Source organism: Mustela nigripes, chromosome 1 (assembly GCF_022355385.1).
Source record: "Mustela nigripes isolate SB6536 chromosome 1, MUSNIG.SB6536, whole genome shotgun sequence".
Lineage (NCBI taxonomy): Eukaryota > Metazoa > Chordata > Mammalia > Carnivora > Mustelidae > Mustela > Mustela nigripes.
The window spans coordinates 171,391,423-171,401,807 of record NC_081557.1 but is presented as its reverse complement, the minus strand read 5'-3'; the positions used below and the strand labels follow the sequence as shown (position 1 = coordinate 171,401,807).

The 10,385-nt window shown below is 40.5% G+C and overlaps 1 non-coding gene across 1 annotated transcript; it reads left to right on the top strand.

The window, feature by feature from the left end:
* The first annotated feature begins 5,996 nt into the window (after positions 1–5,996).
* On the top strand, positions 5,997–6,103 carry LOC132009163 (U6 spliceosomal RNA). Its single transcript, XR_009401810.1, has one exon. It is a non-coding gene; the product is annotated as a U6 spliceosomal RNA (small nuclear RNA).
* Positions 6,104–10,385: the final 4,282 nt, after the last annotated feature.

Genomic DNA, 10,385 nt, shown 5'->3' with positions numbered 1-10,385 from the left:
GTGTTGCCATTGCCAGACCACTCCCCCTCCTGCATTGCTCTGTGACTTTGGAAGGGCTGCAGGTAGAGACCTTACGGATGCTCTGGACATCTCTCTCTCTGTACCACTCTGCTCTCCCTGTCTGCCCTCCGGATCAGATTGTTACCATCTTGGATCTGGAGTATGTTAACGCTCTCCTAATTTATGTTTCTGCTTCTAATTCTCCTTCTTCTAATCCATCCAGTGTATCCTGATCAGGTTAATGTCCCCAGAGCATTGGGTTGGTTGTGCCAATTGTTCAGTCATAAATGTTCAGGCCCATTGATGTCAGTGACCCTTCTTCCCTAGGTTTAGCATTCCCTGGCATCCACAGTCCCCCTCTAACCTAGTGTCCTTCTGATCTCCCAGGGTCTTCCTGCCGGTTCTTTCTTTCTTTCTTGTTTTTTAAAGATTTTATTTATTTATTTGACAGAGAGAGATCACAAGTAAGCAGAGAGGCAGGCAGAGGGAGAGGAGGGAAGCAGGTTCCCTGCTGAGCAGAGAGTCCGATGCGGGGCTCAGTCCCAGGACCCTGAGATCATGACCTGAGCTGAACTGCCGGTTCTTTCTATGAAATGAGGCTCACCATTCCCTCAACACTCCCAAGGCTTCTGTCTCTAAACTGCCCCCACCTCGTTGTCCTTTATCTCGATCTTTCCAATATTTCTTGGCCTTGTTAAAAGCTGCCTAGTCCATGAAATGTTCCCAGAGTATCCCTCTAGAAGGCTTATCTGTCACCCTTGCTTTTCCACCACATGCTGGGTTTTTAATGTTCCTTGAGATTCCTACCACTTCCTACCTTTTGGCGTCCTTACAATTGCACCTGAACTGAGTGGTTAAGTGCTCTGTGTCAGACAGACTAGATTTTAATTCTGGGTCTCGTCACTTATGTGACCTTGGTTATTAACCTTTTAAAGTCTTGTGTTCTTCATTGGGAGATTGATAATCATAATTATTTCTAGGGTTTTTTGGTTTTTTTTTTTTTGTGAGGCTTAAATGAGGTAATGAATGTCATACACTTAACTCAGTGCTTGCTGCATAGTAAGGAGTCAAAAAATTATGTTATATTGTTTATTATTATTATTGTTATTTTAATTTCCTTTCTAGACACTAACTTTATGGAGGGTTAAATCTCTCTCTATAGCAGAGATCAGCGAACTTTTCCTGTAAAAGGCCAGACAGTCAATATTTTAGGCTTTGCAGGAAGCATTTGTCTCTGTCACATATTGTGAAATAATAGAAAAAAAAATGTTGATCTCTGCCCCTGGTTTCTGGCACAGAACAACAGACACCCTCATAGATTCCCAAGTTATAAAAGCACTAAGAGCATCTTTTGTTCTAATAGTTGGTCTTTGATCTCCGTTCTGACACAGGACTCCTGAAACCCTTGTAATTTTCTGGGTGATGTGAGTGTGTTTTGTTCTAATGAGGCAACTCTGGGTGGTCTCCTGGATGGGGACTGGTCACCAAAAGGACCAAGCCATGATTAGAAACTTGGAGTTTTCGGGGAACCTGGGTGGCTCAGTGGGTTAAAGCCTCTGCCTTCGGCTCAGGTCATGATCCCAGGGTCCTGGGATCGAGCCCCGCATCGGGCTCTCTGCTCAGCAGGGACCCTGCTTCCTCCTCTTGTCTGCCTGCCTCTGCCTACTTGTGATCTCTGTCAAATAAATAAAAATCTTAAAAAAAAAAAAAAAGAAAGAAACTTGGAGTTTTCAACTCAACCCCTCTTTCTCCAGAGAGGGGAGAGGAGCTGAAGATGAAGTTAATACTTGATCATGCCAATGACAGCAAATCTCCATGAAATTCTAATATGGGTTTTGGATTGCTTTCAGATTGGTGAACGTATCCACACACCCTAGCCACACAGAAACAGAAACTCTTGTGCTGGGGATCATCCCAGACCTTGCCCTGTGTATCTCTTCATCTGGCTCTTCATCTGTATCCTTTATCATACCTTTTAATAAACCAGTAACGTGTTTCCCTGAGTTCTAGGAACTCCTCTAGCAAAGTCATTGAACCCAAATAAGGGGGTTGCGGTTTGCCTCAAATTTGTGGTCAAGTTGGACACAGGTTGTGGGTAACCTGGGGACCTACCATGTACAATTGGCATCCGATGTCGGAGGCAGTCTCAAGGGCGATTAACCTGCGGGACGTGAGGCTATCTCCAAGTAAACAGGGTCAGACTTGAATGAAGTCATAGGACACCCAGCTGGGTGTCAGGTGGGGAACTCCCCCTACTTTCATATCTGGTTGTGAATGTGATTGTAGAGTAAGAGTAAAGGAGACTTATGGGGGAATAAACTGAGTTTTTCCTGGTACACATATTCTTTGTTTTAAGTAGGGTCCCTCCCAGCATGGAGCCCAAGGGTTTGAACTCACAACCCTGAGATCAAGACCTGAGCTGAGAACAAGCATCAGATGCTTAACTGATGGAGCCACCCAGATCCCCCTCTTTTTTCTTTATAAAAAATCTTAAAAAAAAAAAAAAATCTTTGAGGGGCACCAGGGTACTCTAGTCTGTTGAGCCTCTGACCCTTGGTTTTGGCTCAGGTCATGATCTCAGGGCCCTGGGATTGAGCCCCCTTACCCTCATTGGGCTCTGTGCTCAGCAGGGGAAACGGTTGCTCTCTCTCCCACTACGTCTGTCCCTCCCCTTGTTAGACCTCTCTCTCTTTCTCTCTAAAATCAATCAATTGATCAATCCTAAAAAAAAAAAAAAAAGTCTTTGAAAATGCAGAATTCATCCCTAGCTCACAGGCTACACAAAAACATAATTTGCTGGCCCCTGCTAAACTGTCCAAGTGCCCAGATAAGTGCTTTATGCCTATGAAAGTTAACAGAAGAACGTTGTCTCGTTGACTTAGTGATGACGTGGCCGAACTCGACAGGAGTGCCTCTGTTCTTTTTCACTGCTTGCAAATGACTCCATTTTGCTCCCTTCTCCCCTGCACCGTTTGAAGTCCTGACACTTCTCCTGTGTTGGATCCTAGCAACAAGTTGGATGAATCCCCCAAAGCGTGGAAGCAGGGGTGAGTTGCCTCTCCTACACATCTGTGACTCTCTGGGTCTCTAATCTAACCCAGCAGGGGAGCTGTGTGCTTGGTTAAATTATTCTGGGGAGAAAAGTGGTAAGAGTATTAGAATTAAGTTAAATACTGTATTATTGCAATTTGATGGTACCTATTTATGTTTCTCCATGAATGTGTAAAATCCTCTCTCCCATGCTGGTTTTAACTGAATGTCTGACGAATCCAACCTTACTTCAACAAAAGGAAATGAGACTGTTGGTATTAGCATAGCCTTTTCCCCTTGTTAACTGCATTTACATATCAACACCCGGGATAACATACAGTGTTTTCTACCTTGTGTCTTGGTTTTATAGCAACAGCATTGTCTCTATTAAGCATCTTTCCATAGATAGCCAGGAGCGTGAGTGAGAATGAATGGCTTAACTGAGAATTTTTATTGCTAGCAATTTGGGCATCGGCTGTTTTCCTTATAAGGACTATTTTAGAAAATATGACACGTTAAATTTGAAGCAGATTATGTGTGTATGTTCACACATTTGAAATACTTCTCTCTTTAAATACTCAATAGTTGTGAGGCTGGTTATCATTCTTTGTATTAGGTGAACTCTATGAGCTCACCTATTTGCTCACCAGAGCAATATTAAGAAATATAACCATCAGTAATATCTGTACAGATTGCCTTCCTTAGCCAGTTTCATACATTTTAAGGTCATAATGAGGTGATTCTTCTCTGAGTACAAAAATGTCCACTAGGGGCTGCTCTGGTATATTGAATTAGCTAAAAGAGCCTAAAGAAATAGAAAATAATAATTCTACCCATGAATTCTTTATCACAATTGTTTATGCAATCATTATTGGAAAGGCAAATGAGAAAATAAGTGTACATAACTTATTTATGTATAACTTTTTTTTTTTTAAATTTCTGTATAACTTTGAAGACACTGTTATTTGCAACTTGTGTTTCATAGATGGAAAGAAACATGTCTTGGGAGGAAAGCTAAAAAAGGTCAATACTGATTTTCATTTTCTAATAAAACAACGAAAGGAATACATAAAAATAGAAATTTTAGAGAACACACAAAAAACAGAGGTAAAGTATATACACAGACTTTAGACAATGTTGTGGTTTTAATACTATTGGAACATTTGGTTACTATAACAATTATTAATCTGGAAATCGGATACAATTCTGTAGCAATCAAGCTAAGTCTTGAAAGAGAAAACCTTAATTTTGATTCTGGTTTAAAGTCAATAATTTTTCATTTCGTTTCCAGGCTCATAGAGAAGGGATGGTTGCCAAAATCTCAAACATACACTGCAAATTATAGGCACCATGCTTTCATTCAACTTCTAGGATTGAGATGTTGAAAGTTTTACAGTGGTGTTGGTTATGGGAATACCCAAGACTAGTTCAAGAAGGCTAGGTGGCAATAAAAGCTTGCCTTCTATGATAATCAGTAGCATAATCACTGCAGTTGTATGGACAAGTTGAAACAAAGAGGAATGTTTCTCTTTTAACATTAGTTTCCATTTTGTGGGGCCTATGGGGAAGGAGAGTTTTCCAACAAGCAGACTGTGTGCCTTTTCCCTCCTGAGCAGCGGGGCCCACAGTGACAGTCTTCCTGCTTCTCTGGTACTTCCTTCTTATGGAACAAATTTTTAAGGTCTGTGGCAGTGATTCATAGTGCAGGAAAGACACACCTTCCAGAAGTAAAGATGAAGAAAGAAGGATATTATATGTTTAGTCTTTGCTATTTTTACCCTTCTGGTTTTCAGTTAAATTGTGACTTATAATCGTTTGGTTATAGGGGCCTATTAATTGACCAAACAGAAGTTCCATTTCAGTCAATGACTTCTTTTTGCAGACTTAAAAGAGAATGAATCTATATGTTCTTATGTTTTCCTTGTAGAAATGTTCTGTAATTTTACTAACTCAGAGTCTACGCAGTTGGCCTAGACTCATCTTGAACGAAAACTCAGAAATTCACAGGAAAAGATAAATAGTGGTTAGTGTTTCAGTTAAAAATAAACAAACATGAAGACCAAATTAGTTTTTGTCCTGGTCCTTGCTTATAACATGCATTAAAAATTACTGTTGTGGGCAGTGTGGGGATTCCTCAAGAAATTAAAAATAGAGCTTCCCTATGACCCTGCCATTGCACAACTGGGTATTTACCCCAAAGATAAAGATGTCGTGAAAAGAAGGGCCATCTGTACCCCAATGTTTATAGCAGCAATGGCCATGGTCGCCAAACTGTGGAAAGAACCAAGATGCCCTTCAACGGACGAATGGATAAGGAAGGTATGGTCCATATACACTATGGAGTATTATGCCTCCATGAGAAAGCATGAATACCCAACTTTTGTAGCAACATGGACAGGACTAGAAGAGATTATGCTGAGTGAAATAAGTCAAGCAGAGAGAGTCAATTATCATATGGTTTCACTTATTTGTGGAGCATAACAAATAGCATGGAGGACAAGGGGAGATGGAGAGGAGAAGGGAGTTGAGGGAAATTGGAAAGGGAAGTGAACCATGAGAGACTATGGACTCTGAAAAACAATCTCAGGGTTTTGAAGGGGTGGGGGGTGGGAGGTTGGGGGAACCAGATGGTGGGTATTATAGAGGGAACCGACTGCATGCAGCACTGGGTGTGGTGCAAAAGCAATGAATACTGTTAAGCTGTAAATAAAAAAATAAAATAAAATAAATTACTGTTGTGGGGCACGTGGGTGGCTCAGTGGGCTAAGCCTCTGCCGTCAGCTCAGGTCATGATCTCAGGGTCCTGGCATCAAGCCCTGCATCAGGCTCTCTGCTCAGCGGGGAGCCTGCTTCCCTCTCTCTTTCTGTCTGCCTCTCTGCCCACTTGTGATCTCAAATAAATAAATAAAATCTCAAAAAAAAATTACTATTGTACTTAGGAAGTATTTTTAAGATTGAGGCTTACCGTGCTCGCTTCGGCAGCACATATACTAAAATTGGAACGATACAGAGAAGATTAGCATGGCCCCTGCGCAAGGATGACACGCAAATTCGTGAAGCGTTCCATATTTTTAACAAACTGAGGGTTGCTGGGGGGAGGGGGTTTGGGAGAAGGGGGTGGGATTATGGACATTGGGGAGGGTATGTGCTTTGGTGAGTACTGTGAAGTATGTAAACCTGGTGATTCACAGACCTGTACCCCTGGGGATAAAAATATATGTTTATAAAAAATAAAAAATAAAAAAAAACATACATAAAAAAAAAGATTGAGGCTTACCTTATTGATAATAAAATACTTGAACCTCATAGTTGTGTCATATGGCAGGGAATTTGTGCCTTATTAAAAATATCATTTTATATTTAATCACACATAATTTCTTATTTCTTTAACATCTGCCTCTTCCATTGGACTATAAAAACCCCCAGGACTATTTTGTATAAACAGTGTCTATACAAATAGGTGCTTAAAATTTTTTAGAGGATGAATTTTCTTTTGTAGAATGAACAAATAAATGAATAAATAAACATTGTTGAATTAAACAAATGAAATATTAGCCAAGGAGAGTTCGGTTCCAGACCACCACAATAAAGCAAATATCACAATAAAGCCAGTCAAATGATTTTTTTGGTTTCCCACTGTATAAAGTTATTTTTATACTACACTGTAGCCTGTTAAGTATGCAATAGTGTTATGTCAGAAAAACAATGTACATACCTTAATTTAAAAGTATTTTACTGGGGTGCAAGGGTGGCTCAGTGGGTTAAGCTCAGGTCATGATCTCAGGGTCCTGGGATCGAGCCCAGCATTGGGCTCTCTATTCTGCAGGTAGACTGCTTCCCCTCCTCTCTCTGCCTGTCTCTCTGCCTACTTGTGATCTCTCTCTCTGTGTCAAATAAATAAATAAAAATATTAAAAAAAATAAAAATATTTTACTGCTAAAAAATGGTAACCATCACCTTAGTTTTCAGCAAGTCATAATCTTTTTGCTGGTGGAGGGTCTTGCCTTGATGTTGATGGCTACTGATTAATTGGGGGCTGCTGAGGATTGGGGTGGCTGTGGCCATTTCTTATAATAAGACAACAGTGAAGTTTGCTGCATTGATGGACTCTTCCTTTCACAAATGATTTCTCTGTACACACAGTGCTGTTTGACAACCTCATGCCCATAGTAGAACTTCTTTCAAAATTGGAATCAGTCCTCTCAAACCCTGCCACTGTTTTATCAATGAAGTTTATATAACATTCTAAATCCCTTGTTGTCATTTCAACAATCTTCCCAGCATCTTCACCAAGAATAGATTCCATTTCAAGAAAACACGTGCTTTATTCACCCCTAAGTAGCAACTCCTCGTCTGTTCAAGTTTTGTCCTGGGTTTGCAGCAGTTTGGTGCCATCTTCAGGCTCCACTTCTAATTTTAGTTCTCTTGTTGTTTCCAACCACATCTATAGTTAGTTTCTCCACTGAAGTCTCACAAACTCCTCAAAGTCATCCATGAGGGCTGGAGTCAACTTCTTCCAAAGTCCTATGAGTATTGTTATTTTGATCTCTTCCCATGAATTATGGATTTTCTTAATGGCATCTAGATTTTATTTTATTTTATTTTTAATTTTTTTAATTGAAAAAAAATTTTTAAATGGGCTCCATGCCCAATGTGGGGTTTGAACTCATAAACCTGAGATCGAGAGTCATATTATTTACCAACTGAGCCAGCCAGGGAACCCCTTAGTGACATCTAGAATGGTGAGCCCTTTCCAGAAAGTTTTCAATTTACTTTGCCCAGGTCAGTCAGACTTAATGGCTGTCTATGGCAGCTAGAGTCTTGTGAAATGTATTTCTTAAACTTGAAAGTCAAAACTACTCCTCGATCCATAGGCTGGAATGGGTGTTGCATTAGTAGGCATGAAAACAGCACTAATCGTATTGCCCATCTCCATCAGAAATCTTGAATGACCAAGTGCATCGCCAATGAACAGTTATATTTTGCAAGGCATTTTTTTTCTAGGCAGTTGGCCTCAATAGCGAACTTAAGATATTCAATAAACCATGTTGTAAACAGATGTGCTGTCCTCCGGGATATGTCGTTCCATTTTCAGAGCATAGGCAGAATAGATTGAGCATGGTTCTGAAGAGCACTCGAATTTTCAGGATGGCAGATGAGTATTGGTGTCAGCTTAAAGTCACCAGCTGCCTTGGTCCCCAACAAGAGAGTCAGCCTGTCCTTTAAAATTTTAAAGCCAGGCATAGACTTCTCTCTAGCTCTGAAGTCCTAGAAGGCATCTTCTTCCCACATAAGGGAGTTTCATCTGCATTGAAGGTCTGTTTCATATGGCTACCCTCCTTAGCTACCTTAGCTTGATCTTCTGGAGAACTTGCTATAGCTTCTACACCAGCACTTGTCGCTCCATATTGCCCTTTTATGTTATGAAGACAGCTTATTTTATTCAAACCCACGAACCAACCCTTGCTGGCTTCCATCTTGTCTTCTGCAGCTGTCTTACCTCTCTCAGCCTTCATAGAATTGAAGAGGGTCAAGGCCCTGCTCCGGATCAGGCTTTGGCTTGAGGAAATGTAGCTGGCTTGATCTTTTATTTAGAGCACTGCAATAGACTGCTCCACTTTATCATTCATTGTTCACTGGAGTAACACTTTTAATTTTCTTCAAGAACTTCTCTTTTACATTCACAGGTTAGCAAGCTGTTTGGCACCAGAGGCTTTCAGCTTGTGTCAGCCTTCAACATGTCTTCCTTACTAAGCTTGATCATTTCTAGTTTTTGAATTAAAGTGAGAGAAATATTGTGATCTCATGGTGGTAGGGTCAAGCTCTGCGTTGGGTTCTGAGCTCAGCGTGGAGCCTGCTTGAGATTCTCTCACCAGCTGCCTCTGCCCTCCCCCTGCTCGCGTGCTCTTTCTCAAAATAAATAAAACATTTAAAATGAAAAAAAGTTAGAGATCTGTGACTCTTCTTTCATTTGAACACTTACAGGCATTGTAGGGTTATTACTTGGGCTGATTTCAAGATTGTTGTGTCTCTGAGAATAAGGATGCCTGAGGGGAAGAGAGAGACAGGGAACTGCTATTCTGTGGAGTAGTTGGAACAAACACAACATTTATCAAATTCACTGTCTTATATGGGTGTGATTTATGATGATTCAAAGCAATTACCATAATAACATCAAAGATCACTCAGGGTACCTGGGTGGTTCAGTAGGTTAAGCGTCTGCCTTCAGCTCAGGTCATGATCCCAGATTCAGGGATGGAGTCCCACATCGGGCTCCCTGCTCAGCGGGGAGCCTGCTTCTCTCTCTCCCTCTGCCCCTCTCCCCCCTCCCCCCTGCTTTCACCTCCTCCCCCTCACCCTCACCGTGCACATGCTCTATCTCAAATAAATAAATAAACAAAATCTTAAAAAAAAATTACTGATCACAGACCATCATAAAAAACGGGAGAATAATGAACAAGTTTGAACTATTTTGAGAATTAACAAACTGTGACACAGAGACACAAGTGAGCAAAAGCTGTTGGAAATATGGCACCAATAGGCTTGCTCAATGTAAGGTTGCCACAAACCTTCAATCTGTAAAAAACTCAATTATCTTCCAAATGCAGTCAAGCAAAGCACAGTAAAATGAGGCACCCTATACAGTTTTCAGCACCGTGTTTCCTGGCTCTGCTCTTTCATGATGATTAGCCTAACCCTTGAATAGACATCTGCATAATTCTTTCTGGTTTCATCCCCGGCCTCCAGTAATGCCAGATATGCCAAGTCCATGAAAACACCAAGTAATTTAACTAATGCCAATTAGTATTTATTGCACTCTCTTGTGTTCGGCTCTGTGCTATATTCTATTCACACCATGTTTATTCCTTTGTAACACTGTTAATGTGATCTTTCTACCTTAAATGCTTTTCCCTTTCTTCTTCATTTATTCCTCAAGAATCATCTCAGGCATCACTGACCCCATAATATGGCTGAGGTCCAGAAGATCCTATACAGAGCTCTCTTATAGAACCTAATACACTTTATTTTAGTACATTAAGTCTTACCTTTATATCCACAACCCCCTACTAGACTATGGAGCTCTTCAGAGCAAAGCAATCAGAAGCAATCTGAAGAGAACTAACACTTATTTCTATTACACAAATATACAACTTAACTCTATCAGCACCTAACACTCTGTCTTACTTCCTAATAAAATGAATGGGCCGCCATTGATTCATCTAAGGCCATTTGGCATTTCCATTGCACTTGACTTCTAGTTTGTCTAGGTATAGAATTCTAGTTTGGATATATATTTCTTTTAGAATTTTGAAAGCATTGCTTCATTGTCTTTTTGTTTCCAGTGTTGCTGAGAA